The 13,436-nt window shown below is 38.0% G+C and overlaps 1 protein-coding gene across 7 annotated transcripts in view; it reads right to left on the reverse strand.

The window, feature by feature from the left end:
* PLEKHA7 (pleckstrin homology domain containing A7) overlaps positions 1–13,436 on the reverse strand; it is a 157,759-nt gene that overhangs the window by 70,574 nt on the left and 73,749 nt on the right. Inside the window, exon 1 of one of the 7 annotated variants that reach the window (XM_074884612.1) lies at positions 10,398–13,248. The exons of the other annotated variants lie outside the window; for them this stretch is intronic. The gene's annotated coding sequence lies outside the window, so the exon portion shown is untranslated. Of the gene's footprint in view, positions 1–10,397; positions 13,249–13,436 lie in introns of those variants that run through there. 7 annotated transcript variants of the gene reach the window in all.

Genomic DNA, 13,436 nt, shown 5'->3' on the forward strand with positions numbered 1-13,436 from the left:
CAAATTGCTCACACTAAATCCCACTTGGACCATGAACAGCAGAGAGTGTTTTCTGTGTTATAAACTTTTCACCCCTTCTCCAATATGCCTGGCTACAGAAAGTCATACCTAAGGGACCAATATAATGATCATTTTCAACGATGAGCTGAAAGCTGTGACAACTTATGTTACATCAAAAGGACTTTTACCAGCCTCACCTATTACAAAAATTCTAGACCTACAGCCATTAAAACCAGTGAACAACATATTAGGCCATCAAGAACCCCACGGCACCAGTGACAGCATTCACTCCCTAGACTGGTGAGAACTGACCACTGCTACAGAGGTGGGTTAATGAAGCACCTTTGCAGTTTCTACCTCTGCAGTTTTCCTATGAAATCAGAGATCAGGAGAAAGCATTTCCCAGTAAGCCTGCAGTGCTCACATCTACAAAGCAACCGTGACCTTTTTCTCACAAAAGACTGAGGAGTACTGTTTTCTAAAGAAGCACTTTTACGTGAGTTTACATGCTAATTTTGGGTATACACCCAAAGAAAGGAATAGGAACTTGCAGATGTTTTTAAAGAAAATAATAAAGAAATTGTAACAGTAACAATTGAACTCCATGTTTGTCACACAGTCCAGTTTTAAGCTAAAAGAAGCAGTCTGTTTAACCTTTGATACTTGGACTAGGACTACTAACCAAAATGCAAATACATTGTTAGCTTTAAAAATGAAAGTACTTTGTCTGCTATGTTCTCCAGGGGCAGACAAACTGTCAACAAGCTCTCATCGGCAGGCTTTTAGTCCTTAATAACTCACTCTACAATTAAGACTAAGGAAAAGGACTGTATTCCAGCAGTGCCCTAGGGTTATTTAGGAAATGAAGTTACCCATTATCCATACTAGCACTTTTACAAATGTTTTATTATTCCCCATGAAATAAATTCACTAGGCCTTCAGAAGATTAATTAGTCCTCCTGCTGTAATTAAAGAGCAAGTCTATTACTAATAGACTCAATATTATTTGCTAATAATAAAAGTTTCATCTGGAAAGTAAACACTTCAACTTAAATATCTGAGCAATTGCATTTTAGTTTTGCACTTTGAATAGTAAAAGCACAGAAACGGAAGGACAGTTCTGTTACTACATAAAATGCAGGTGGCAATTTAACAGTCAAGGAGAAGGCATACAAAACCAAAACTTTCCGCAGATTTGCAGCTTCAGTACTTAGGACTTGACTAGGAAGAGAGAAATTAAACCACTGCCACTATCAATTAGTTTTGCAGACAGTGGTTTATTTGAATTTGAAAAGTGAGAGTTTAAGTGTTTTGCCTGATGGGACTCATTAAGAATAAGCAATACTATTCAAAACAACCTCTACAACAGATGGCTAATGCCTTGCAACAAGGATTAGATAGCAGGGAGATTTTTGTCCACAGTGAGAGCAGTCAAACATTGGAAGAGGTTGCCTAGCAAGGCTGTGGAATCTCCATCCTTGGAAACTTCCAAAACATGGCCAGATAAGGCCCTGAGCAACCGAATTGAACTTTGTAAGTGGTTCCAGCTTTGAAGCTGGGCTGGCTCTGAACAGGAGGGGCTCGATCTGATGGGGTCCAGAGGTTCCTGCCAACCTAAATTAACCTGTTCTGTCATTCTCTGCTGCTCCCTCAATCCTTCTCTGCAAATATAATTTCATTCTTACAGTACCTTTGAAGCTTTCTTGGTATTTAAATAGGTGTATTCCAAGAATATTAGCAGTTACCTTCTTTTGATTAGAAAGAGAGAAATTGTAACATTAGATTTTCAGATTTAGATCATGATTTTTTTGTTGTTGTTTTCATGTCCTTTAAAACATTTGCTTATAGTAATACCTGTTTACACAACAATGATAACAATGTCTCAGTGAGAGTGATCTAGTAAAGTTATTGCAGTGAAAGTCCTCCTTCCTTTCCAGGCACAGACTAAGAAAAGACATGGCACAGTTTTTCTCCAGACACATCAGCTAACCAAGCATCTCGGTAGTTCATCACCTGTATTTCCTCCAAATAGCAGCTGCTGAATGTGTTTCTATTGTCCAGAGAGCTACCATGTGTAACAGGCACAACAGACGAGCCTTAATAAAAGGGCTCCACTCTTCATGCCCCTTTTATTCTTTTTTTCACTAGAGAAAGACTTAATACCCCCAACAAAACAGAAAACGTTTATGTTTCACCATGTGAATTCTGAATGTCGTGTAACTTCTATTAGTACAGCACCACACATCTGAAATGCCTAGCTAACTTTTCTAGTAGCATTACAAATTTTCCGTGATAAATCACGCATTTTTTCTAGCAATAACCTTTTCATTTTAACAGATTTGTATTATTCTGATTTTGTATAATTACTAGTCAACAGAACCACCAAACCAAAGCAAGTATGAAAATACGAAAAATCCACACAAAAATTACATTCATTAGCACCTACCACTACCATCATCATTAAATTACACTATAGACTGTTAAAAGTAATCCTGAATTTCAAAGTTAGAAAACACTGTTTTCCAAGGCTTGCTGTTGGTTTGTAATAGTTCCGACTCAGACTTTTCATAACAGAATCACAGTTCGAACACCGGTCCTTTGCAATTAAGACACTGCAACAGAAATTCTAGCATTTCACAGCATGCCCACCCAACATGTACGAACATAAGAACTGATAGTCACCCGCTGTCTTAAGACTAATGTACTGTAGCAGTTTAGAAAGGCTCAAGACCTGCAAGATGTAGACAATGTTAACACATCAGGCTCACAAAAGTGAAAGCACGCTGCTTGAGCATCTAATGTAACTTCTAAGTTGGCCCTGGGCTCAGGGGTGGAACCAGATAACGGTACAAAGTGGATGCTGTTTATGATCCTACTGGGTGGGTGGGAGTGCAGACAGACACCTTTAACCTTTGGTAACACCTTACTGCTCACCATCAGAATGCCACCTAAAGCATGTCTCAGGTAATTGATTAAGCAAGTCTGCAAAGTTAACATTGCCTATCATTTGTTTGCACTAACCCAACCTATAGCATGATGAAATTTAACTGATCTAAACACAAGAAAGCCACACAATTACAATCCAGTCTCCAATCCTGCAGTGTAACTGACACAGGCAAGCACTTTTGCCTGCACAGATCCTTTTGCAGAACTCAACTTATATGACTTCACCTATTTTTTTTTTTTTTCCTTTCAGTTCATTTTGTATTCGAATCAAAGCCAAGTTTTAATAATTAACTTTTGGACATGACTGATGCTGATGACCTTTCATTTGAAGTCAAGCAAGTTTATGGATTGCCTCTAGAGTAATTTAAATGCCCAGGCAGATGAACCTTGAAATGTGTGAATCAACTACTGATTGGGTCCACATCACATTACCAACAAATTTATTGCAAGAAAAATTCATGTTGTCATTGGACAGACTGTCCTATAAATTATTACAAGCCATTTCTACAGTATTTATCTTCCATGTGGGCTGACTCCTTTACACTTATCTGCAAGACTAGGTAAGCACGAACATCTTTATGCTGAATACCCCAAATGGCGATGACTGTTACAGGTGAGCACCCACACTTCTATGAGAGTTACTGGTGTGGGTGCAGCCGACAGAAGAACTCATGCAGTAAAGAACTGCTGTTCAGCCAGTGAGTTGTTACTGCGAACAGGAGAAAGTGCTTATATCTAACCTGGCAAACAGCCAAGCACAGTTAGCTTTATTTCATAACATATTTCTGAAACACATCAATAGCTTCAGAAGAGTTTCAGCATTGCCTTCTGAGTATTTTTGAGATGTTAGCCTTTAGAATTGGTTAGAAAGAGTATTAATGTATAGTCCAAGAAAATCAGTACCATCAAAGTTCTGCAAATAATATTATTAGAAGAAAATGCAGTTTAATACAGCCATAATTTGAAAGAATTAGGAACAATACCAACTAATTGTATTACACAAGCAATAGCACCCACTGCAAGCTGGACACACACAAACCCCCATCTTTCCAAGATACTCAACATTATCCACATTAAAATAGTAGAGTGTCTGCTCAGAATAGCAGTAAAATTGTTGCTCCACTGTAGTCACTGTCCTGGAGACTTTTGTAAGGTCAAAATTTCACCCCCTCATACAGTTTCATTAGCATCTTAACCTATGAAATATTGCATAAGAATCACAGAGTAAAAGCGATTCTCTTAAATCTCACATCCTCCTTAGACTATCACCCTGAGGATTCATAAGTGTTTAGTTATTTAGTCAGGACACAATTCTGTAACTACTGAGCAGCTATGTCTGTGACTACAATCAGTCAACACAAGCCTGTGCTTATAAAGACAGCTAAGGGGACAGCTGGCATGACATCAGAGTGTATTATATTTCACTTTTCCTTGTAAAAGCTTGCAGACAAGAAAAGCTTGAAACTAACAGTAAACCAACAGTCATGCTCTCATGTAATGTGCTTCCTTCTACCTAGCTCACTAATGATGAGGTTAAAAGGGAACTGCAAGTTTCTTTGGAACTGAGACAATTTTTCTTCTTCTTAATGAACTAACTGAGATATTATACTACCCAGTAGTAATATCAGCAGGAAAGATTTTGTTGTTAATGAACATCCTTTTAAGAACAGATCTAATAAATCAATGGTAAGCTAACATGGAAAATGCTATAGAATCACTACAGATATTTTCAGTCATTAAAAGAACCAATAAAAGGAAATCGCAGATTTCCATGAGTAATACAGGTTGAGGTCATCTGCTGATTCACAAATCCTTTTAATGCATACCATGAGACACCATCAAGATTTTAACAACTCACAAAAACCACATTGAAGTAACTTGAAATTAAGGGAAAAAGCACGTGTTAAAGTTTTGAAGACAAGGAAATCCTTAGAACAGAGGACATTCCTGAAAAGTGAAATTTGATTCTATTTCCTTACTTTTGCAGTTTTAGAAAAATTACAGTCCCTGCCTTCAAAATTGAAAAATAAATTTAAAATTCTCTGTTCATAGCAAAATAAAATTAGAAAGGTAAAAGGCCACATTATTGTATCACATCATCTTAATTCAAGCTTGAAACTCGCTTAAGACTCTTCCTTTCTTTCCCGCTATAGTATTTGAAGATAGATGACTCTCCATAAACCTCCAAAATAAGATGTAGTACCTTCAAAACTATCTATCTAAATTAATTTGGAACTTTGCTACCTAACAAAAACAATCGTGACTCTTAGTGACACCGAAATGTCACTAACATCAAAATGTGAACAGCAGACTCAATTGATTGCACATTCCTTACAAATCACATGAAAATCTAAGCCAAAATCTGAAAGTCTGAAATGCAAACAGGAGTAGTTAAATACATGTATTAGTGATAATTTTCACACATATATACGTGTATATCTGGGATATAAATACATACACTATGAAGAAAACTATGTAGACCTAATGTAATCATATTACAGTAGCAGCTGCAGAATAGTTATACGTGTAATGCTGCTATAAACCATTCCTGCCACAAGAAAACGTAGAGAGTGACACATCACATTATTTATTTATTCTGGATCTGATACACAAACTAAATTAATAAATTCATTCTCTAATAAAAAAAAGAAAGTGGTGATATCACCAAGTAACGTGATTAAAACACCCTGGTAAAAGCAGCATACCTTAAATTCCAATGTCAACCACAATTTAAGAGTTTAGCCAGGAAGTCGCCCTCAAGCATTGCCACAGAAGGACATTACTTTGGAAAAAGTATTTAAGGGAAGCTTTACATAAAAATATTATATATCTCAGTTTTTAATCCATAACAAAACTAGTTACAATACAAGAGATATTTATATGCACAACATCTAAATTTACCAGTGGAGGCTGAAAAACTTCACCAGTCCTATTTGAACATATTTTACTTTGATGCAAAGACTTACATAATAAAGACACAACAATCCACATTGTTCTGAATAAGAAATCAAATACAAGTTGTCCAGCATCGAGCTTTCATCCTAGTAGCAATCCATACAGTGTAGAAAGCTGAAACAGTTTAATACAACAGCTATGAAAACTGAATAAAACAGCTTTAAAAAATTTTATTCCTCTGCCATGTAAGACATATAACCGCAAAACATTTTCTCTTCATCAGCTTTTTAATGAAGACAGATTTCAATCTCTTAAGACAAATGCACTGCTCATTTATTATTTATAGAATTTCTTGCATAATACGAAAAAGTGATTATCAGAGGACAATACTGCAAGACTGAGACCTTGCTGGGCTGCTGCACGTGCCTTTGGACAATATGGAAACACACTGCCCTTTTCCCCTTTCCATAAAATAGAAACACTTTATCCACAACCTATGCCATGGAAATGAAGTTTTAATCAAATACTGTCTTCTTACAATATCATGAGTGCCCAGAACAGAATTAAAGAATTATAGCTGGTATCCATCAAGTTGTCTCAGGGCTGCAGTCCAGAATACTGCATCCAATTTTGGATGTCCTCATACAGGAAAGGCATCAACAAACTGAAGCGAGTTCAGCAGAGGGTCACTGAGATGCTCAGAAGCACCTGCTCTGTGAGGAGGGGCTGAGGGAGCCGGCCTTGCTCAGCCTGGAGAAAGGACAGCTTCAGGGTGTCCTACCAGTAGGTAGGACAAGAGAGCTTCAGACTGAAACAAGAGAGCTTCAGACTGCGTGTAGGAGAAGCTGTTTCACCTTTAGGATGGTAAAGAACTGGAACAGGCTGCCCAGAGAGGTTGTGCAGTCTCCATCCTTGGAGGTTTTCAACACTAGAGTGGAGGAAGACCTGAGCAACCCAGTCTGACCTCACTACTGACCCTGCTTTGAGCAGAAGGTTGCACTAGAGGCCTCCTGAGTCTCACCTAATCCAAGTTGTCCTACAACCATAAGGTTGGGTATAGTTCCTACTTCTACCACAAAGCCAAAAAACCATAATCAAAACCTAAAACGACCAAAACAGTTCCACAGAACAGATCAGGCTAACAAAATAATGTAAAAACTCCACATCATTTAGGAAGAAAAACTCAAAACAGCATTAAAACCTGGTTTCTTCCTTCAACTCTTAATAACTTAATAATAATTAACTAACATCTTCACCAAATAATTAAATCCAAAGCCCATTTACATTCTACTATTAAATATTCCATGAAAGAAGAGAATTTATGTAGCCTGGGTTCCTGTGGTTACGTGCTTTTTATCTAATAGGATGCATGTTCCAACCGAAGCCTTTCCTGTAGTTAAGGACATTCAAAACATGCATGGGTCTGTCTCAGTCCCTCTCTAGCCCTACCCATGTCCCCCACTGCTTCACAACGCTGTTGAGGTACTGACTGTAATCCTACAAACCTCATCCCTTTCAGACACAAGGCTAAAGAATAAACAAGGATATTAGCACCATATTCACTGAAGTACCGCTTAATATGAAGAAACCACAATTCCCACAGCACACACCTATTCTTGTGTGTTGGCTGTTCGCGTTTACTGGCATATATATTAATAAAAGTTTCTTCATTAGTAACAAACTCTTCCAGCCTATCTTGTGGTTAATTCTGAAACACTTCAAACTCTATTCATACACAGCTTAAGCCAAAAATAAAAAGTTACAGCAACAAAGTTATTTCCTTTGGTTTGTGTGATTCTTGATTATTTTAAAGGAGTTCCTCCTTCTCCAGTCTCATTCAACTCACTGTGTGAGATAAATTATGATGCATCTCCTCCAAATTTAAATGCACTTGTGAAATTTTTTCCTCTCAAATCTTAAGTATAAAACGGACTACAGTACTCCTGAAAGGCACGTAACATCAAGCTTTTGCTTGAGAGAAGACAAGTAATACAAGATCAACAAGTATAAATTAATGGAGTTTATCTGACCAACTCTTCGGAGCTCTGAACTGCACACCTACTGGTTACTTTCCGTTCCAGAGAAGCCCAGCACCTACAGCACAGAAATACTGACACGTAAGGAAGCCATGACGTTACATCAGTTCACAGAACGCTACTGTAAGTCACACACAAATCCATGCCAAACAAGAGCCAAACTTACACTCCACAGCTAAAACCAACAGAAGGCCCATTAACAGGGGCAGTGGGAGCCACTCCCAGCAGAAGTTCCTCACGCCCTCTTTCCGGGCCTTTCCCCGCTGCTGCCCGCAGTGCGGGTCTCAGGCCCACAGGCACAAAGCCGGGCCCACAGCACACCCACCATACCTGTGTGCACTGACCCCCACCAGTTAGAAAAAAAACCCAACACATTAGAGCTGCCAGTGCCATTACACAAAAATTCAAAGATTACAGAAAGGGGTTATTTGCACTGTCAAAGACTAGTATCTCTTAAAAAATGTATTTTTAAAAATCACGTTAATCAATACAGTATTATGAGTTACCGTGTATTAATCACACTCTTTCAAATCTCATATAAAATGGTTGAGGCCAAATCTATAAAGCAGATAAAACTTTACTAAAATGCTATTTACCCAAATGTTTCCATCATGTAAGTTACCTCACTGTGTAGCAAGAAGCTCACTATGATTCATAACCTAAAATTAATTCCAGACTAATATTTTAGGGATTCCAACTGTAAAACAGATTCTCTTTTTAGATTATGCACAGAGTTTATAAATTATCCAGAAACGTCTTTTTAATTCAACAAAAAGCTCTTCACCATTAAAAAAGGAATTTCTAGTTATATCAGTTGTTGACAACTTGAGTCAAACTTCGTGAAAGAAATAACCTAGAGCCAGCTCGTCCTTACAGAGATGTGGAAATACTCAGTGGCCCCAAGTCAGACAGCAGAGAAACTCCTAAGAGATTTCCTAACAATCACAGAAATATATCTGTAGAATTAATTTAAAGTATTCTCTTTGGCATCTATAGAACAGAAAATATGCTAAAATATACGTAACACTACTAGACAAGCTTTATACAACCAAAGAAGAAAACAAACATTAAGGCACTGAGAATGTCAACATTGTACTAAACAATTCCAGCCTCTAAAACTTTTCTGCTTTTAATACTCATTATTTTACTCAGTGCAGAAACTCAAGCAAGCTGTTTTGAAAATGAACTATTTCGGTGTGTGCAATGCCAGAATTTTCTTTGCTAAACATAAACCAATGAAGTAATTCTACAGAAAGGCGGCAATTCTTCTCAGTCATTCCCTATCTCCTCCCCAGCCCTGAAACCCAGCACTATGTGATCAAAGTATGTCAAATCACAATATAAACTATAGCAATGGGTTAACAACAATTTACATTATTGGCACAAATTATGTTTAGTGTACTGAATGACTAAGTATGTGATCCAAACATAAATCTAATCTAAGAAAACTCTCATATAATCACATATATAATTCTGGGTTTAATATAAATTTCTGAGTTTATATAATTCTGGGTTTCATTTCTTGAATCAACATATTGCACTATCAGAGGGTGAAAATTTGAGAGTAAAGTATTAAAATAAAAGACAATCAGGCAGCTGTGAGAAGAGTGGCACTGAAAACAACTCAGCCATGGAAAAAACATTTGCATTTTCTTACTATCACTAAGTAGACACATTATAACTGCCCAAAGAGCCAGCTCAGAAAAAGCCCACAGTAGATACAACTGATGACAATATGAAGATCTAGTGTCTAAGGAAAATGGCACAAGGAATGTATAAACAAACACATTTTCACTCTTTCCATCTCAAAAATACCTTTAGCTAGCAAACACATTTTTAAAACTACTTCGCTGGTTTTCTATGAAGTGGTTGGAGGTTTCATTTATATCTGCAAACATCAATATGCGTTATTGGATAGCATGCAGTCATCTGGGGACAGCATGCAACTTCCAAATCAGCTCTCAATTAGACTCTGTGTGAAACCACATTATCCCATTGGGAAAGATGAAAACTCCTTCCTTAACTACATCAAGAGTGCTATTATTTTTCAAAGTAACTGGAAGGATGAAGCAACTACCACCTTTCACAATAAGCCTGGAAGTCAACAGCCAAAAATATCAGCAGGCAAGACAGATGACATCAGGCTCCTTAACTTTGGTTCAGGGAACAAGGCTGCAGCAAAAGCCAGCCAAAAGACAGCTCTTAGCACATCACTATATATAGTGGAGCTATCAGCTACATTCCTCCTGCACCGCTTGAGCAGCATGTTACAGCCGCTCTGTCTGCTTCTTGTCCTGTAGCTCCACCGTACTGACGCCCCCACCAGAGCCCTCCATTCTCACCAGCGTGAAGCCGGTGCAGATAACACCTCCAAGAGTACAACAGCACTGCTTCTGCTGCTGCTTTATTGCCAGGGTTTTCACAGCCTACACAGCTCCACAACAGAGCTCACACAGCTGAATATCAGAGAAATACGGCTTTAAGCAAGACCTCAGCCAGAGGACCTACAGCATTACCCACCTCACACCTTTGCAACAGAAGGACTAGTTCTCTGCCATCTCCCCAAACTGGCCAGTGAGCTGGGAGGACAGTCCATGTCAGTTCACTTTCTGACCTCAATCCACCACCACTGTTTGCCGCTGTCAGGTAACACGGCCGGCGCAGAGGACACGCACCACTCGGGGAGCGCTCCGGTTCACACTTCTGGCTGCTCGGCTGCTTTCCTCCAGTCAGCCGACACGCAGGCAAGGGCAACGCTGAAGCGAGAGAATCTGGCAGCAGGCAGGCTCTCACGTTGCTGACACGGCCTGGGGTGAAGATGGGGAGCACTGGCAGGATTAGAGATCGGAATAAATTCCAAAAACTTCTTCAGATCCTGCATTAAGTCCTTTCAATGACGAGCAAGTCTCTATCAAGCACGTGACTGAAACTTGGCAGCTATGAACGTGAAGTAACTTCACATGAAATAGTATTTGTTCTTTAGGTAATTATTTAACAATACATACAATGACAGAATGCCTTTGGAAAATGTGCATCTTCCACTTACAGAAAACTTTGTAATCTCTTGAAAATACAGGTATTAAATAGTCCTTCACTCTTCAGGGAATTAAAAGGTTTTTTCCCCTTCAGATGCATCAACATCAAAAATAGTGCTCCAAAGCACATGACTGAGCAGAGCCAGACACTCCAGATAAGTTCAGACCAGCACTATAGTAAAAATGGTTTTATTCAATGCTAACTTTTAAAATGCAAAAAAAAAACTCAAGTGCAACATGATGAGTACTATATGCATATATATTTGATCAAGAGGATTGCAAGCAGCACAGTACCTTTTCATGTTTTCAGTGCTTCAGTTGCATTTTAAGTTACTAATTATAGAAAATGCACAATGTTTTAAAAAATGCTTAGATAAATGTATAATCTAGCAATTTAATTATTTGCAAAGAAGATTCAGTTGTTGCAGGGTTTTTTTGGTGTGTTTGTTTTGGTTTTGTACATACTGACTATTCTGTACAATTAAACCACCACCACACATCAACATCGCAAGGATTTTCTCAAGAACTCTTGGGATCTTCCCCTCCTCTCCAAACCTACATTTGACATTACAGCAATGGAAACTGAAGCTAAGATTTATTTCTACCTTCTTGGACAGCGTGCCGCACTACATTAAAAATTTTTAGGTTTAGCATCACAAAAATGTACTTATGTTTATTTGCTTTTCACTTGTACAACTGTAAAAATGTTAACTACTCTTTTTCAAGAGTCCTATCTGCTTTCCTAACTAGTTACAAAGACTAGAATAATTTGTCTGTGCAGCCACTCACTTGACTCCCATTCTTCCACATGAATTCTGCATGCTCATGAAAAAGCTGTAGCTTACAGCAATAACCTCCAACAAAAAGCGAAAAAGCTCCAGACCTGTTGTTTGGAAGCTGGTTATCTGTGATTGCCACATGCACCTTCTCTGGGATTTACCTGATTACAGCAAGTCAAAACCTCCAAATTGGAAACAGCTCCTCTTACAGAACACTAAGTAACTGGACAAACCCCGTACTATTTCCTCCTGAGGACTTATGTTTTGCATATAGAAACTTAATTTCAGACTAATTTCTATTTTAATTTCTTCCAATCAGCTATTGGAACTAATCAAGGTCACAAATCATTACTCTGAACATTTGCTGCCCATACTTATTTAATTCTAATAGTGACCAACAAATGACACTTATTTCTAAAATGTAACTTAATAAACACTGCAATTACATTACTATAAAAAAAAAATAAACTCTATGAAGCAAAGAAAAGAGTGACTGATTTTTACCAAGTAAGTCATCACTGACTCACAGAGTGATTCTGCGTCGAGGTTATATTCATCAGTTTTGCATTATAAGGTTGAAACAATTTGAATTCATTGAGTTATGACATTTCAGTTATTTTGGATACTGGATCAGGACTTGCAAATGTGTCACAGAATCACAGAATCATCTCGGTTGGAAAGGACCTTGAAGATCATCCAGTCCAACCATTAACCTCACACTGACAGTTTCCAACTACACCAGATCCCTCAGCACTGGGTCAACCCGACTCTTCAACCCCTCCAGGGATGGGGACTCCACCACCTCCCTGGGCAGCCCGTTCCAACGCCCAACAACCCGTTCTCAAAGAAATACTTCCTAATATCTAGTCTAAGAAGTCTCTGTGTCTTTACAGAGAAATGGGGTTCTCCCACAAGAAAAGAGAAAGAAGTGGTTAAATTTTCAAAACCTGAAGTGCAGTAAACTTTTCTGCATCATTAAAAGATAAAAGAAGTTAATAGTTTTGGGCACTACTACATTGGGATTTGGGAGATCAGGATTCAGATCTTAGCTCTGAAACAGATTGCTTGTATGACCTTGTGGAGTAATTCTATTTTTGTAAAATCACCGTTTTATTAACATTTAAGACTTCCAAAAGAGAGAAAAGGTGCCTACCAATTTAGAATCTTAATGTCATTTGAAGCTTTTGGCGTGCTACTGTAGTACATACAAGCAAAAACATTCATTGTTTTTCAATAGTAGAAAGGACTACCTTGACCTTCCCAAAGAATTCCAGCAAATCTGGGAAGCGAGAACAGGCTGGAATTTCTGAATCTAGCTAAACAAGCCACATTGGTGCCTTCCAAGTTTAATTGTTTACAGATTTACAGAAAGTATCTTCCAATGCTTAGAAGTCTGTTCTTTAAAATATTTATATCCAACATAGAATCATCTTTATTCTGAAGACAACATGTTGGCTACATCAATTATTCTTTTCACTTGAAGTATCAAGTGTATGGACGTGCAAAGAAGGTGACTGTCTTTTATACTAGTGTACGTTTTCACATCTGTGAGGTAACACACTGTAAACCAGGATACAATTTGTACAAACATAATAAAGCCTGATGCATTACAATACCCAGAAAGCAAGTTTAGCAAAATTATTTGGCAAGATTAAATTGCCAGTGCAGTTCTTCAAAACTGAACCAATCAACACGTCGTCTGAAAACTTGCATCTCCAAATGTAAGTCTCCAAAACTAAATTCAC

This window comes from Strix uralensis, chromosome 15, assembly GCF_047716275.1.
Source record: "Strix uralensis isolate ZFMK-TIS-50842 chromosome 15, bStrUra1, whole genome shotgun sequence".
Lineage (NCBI taxonomy): Eukaryota > Metazoa > Chordata > Aves > Strigiformes > Strigidae > Strix > Strix uralensis.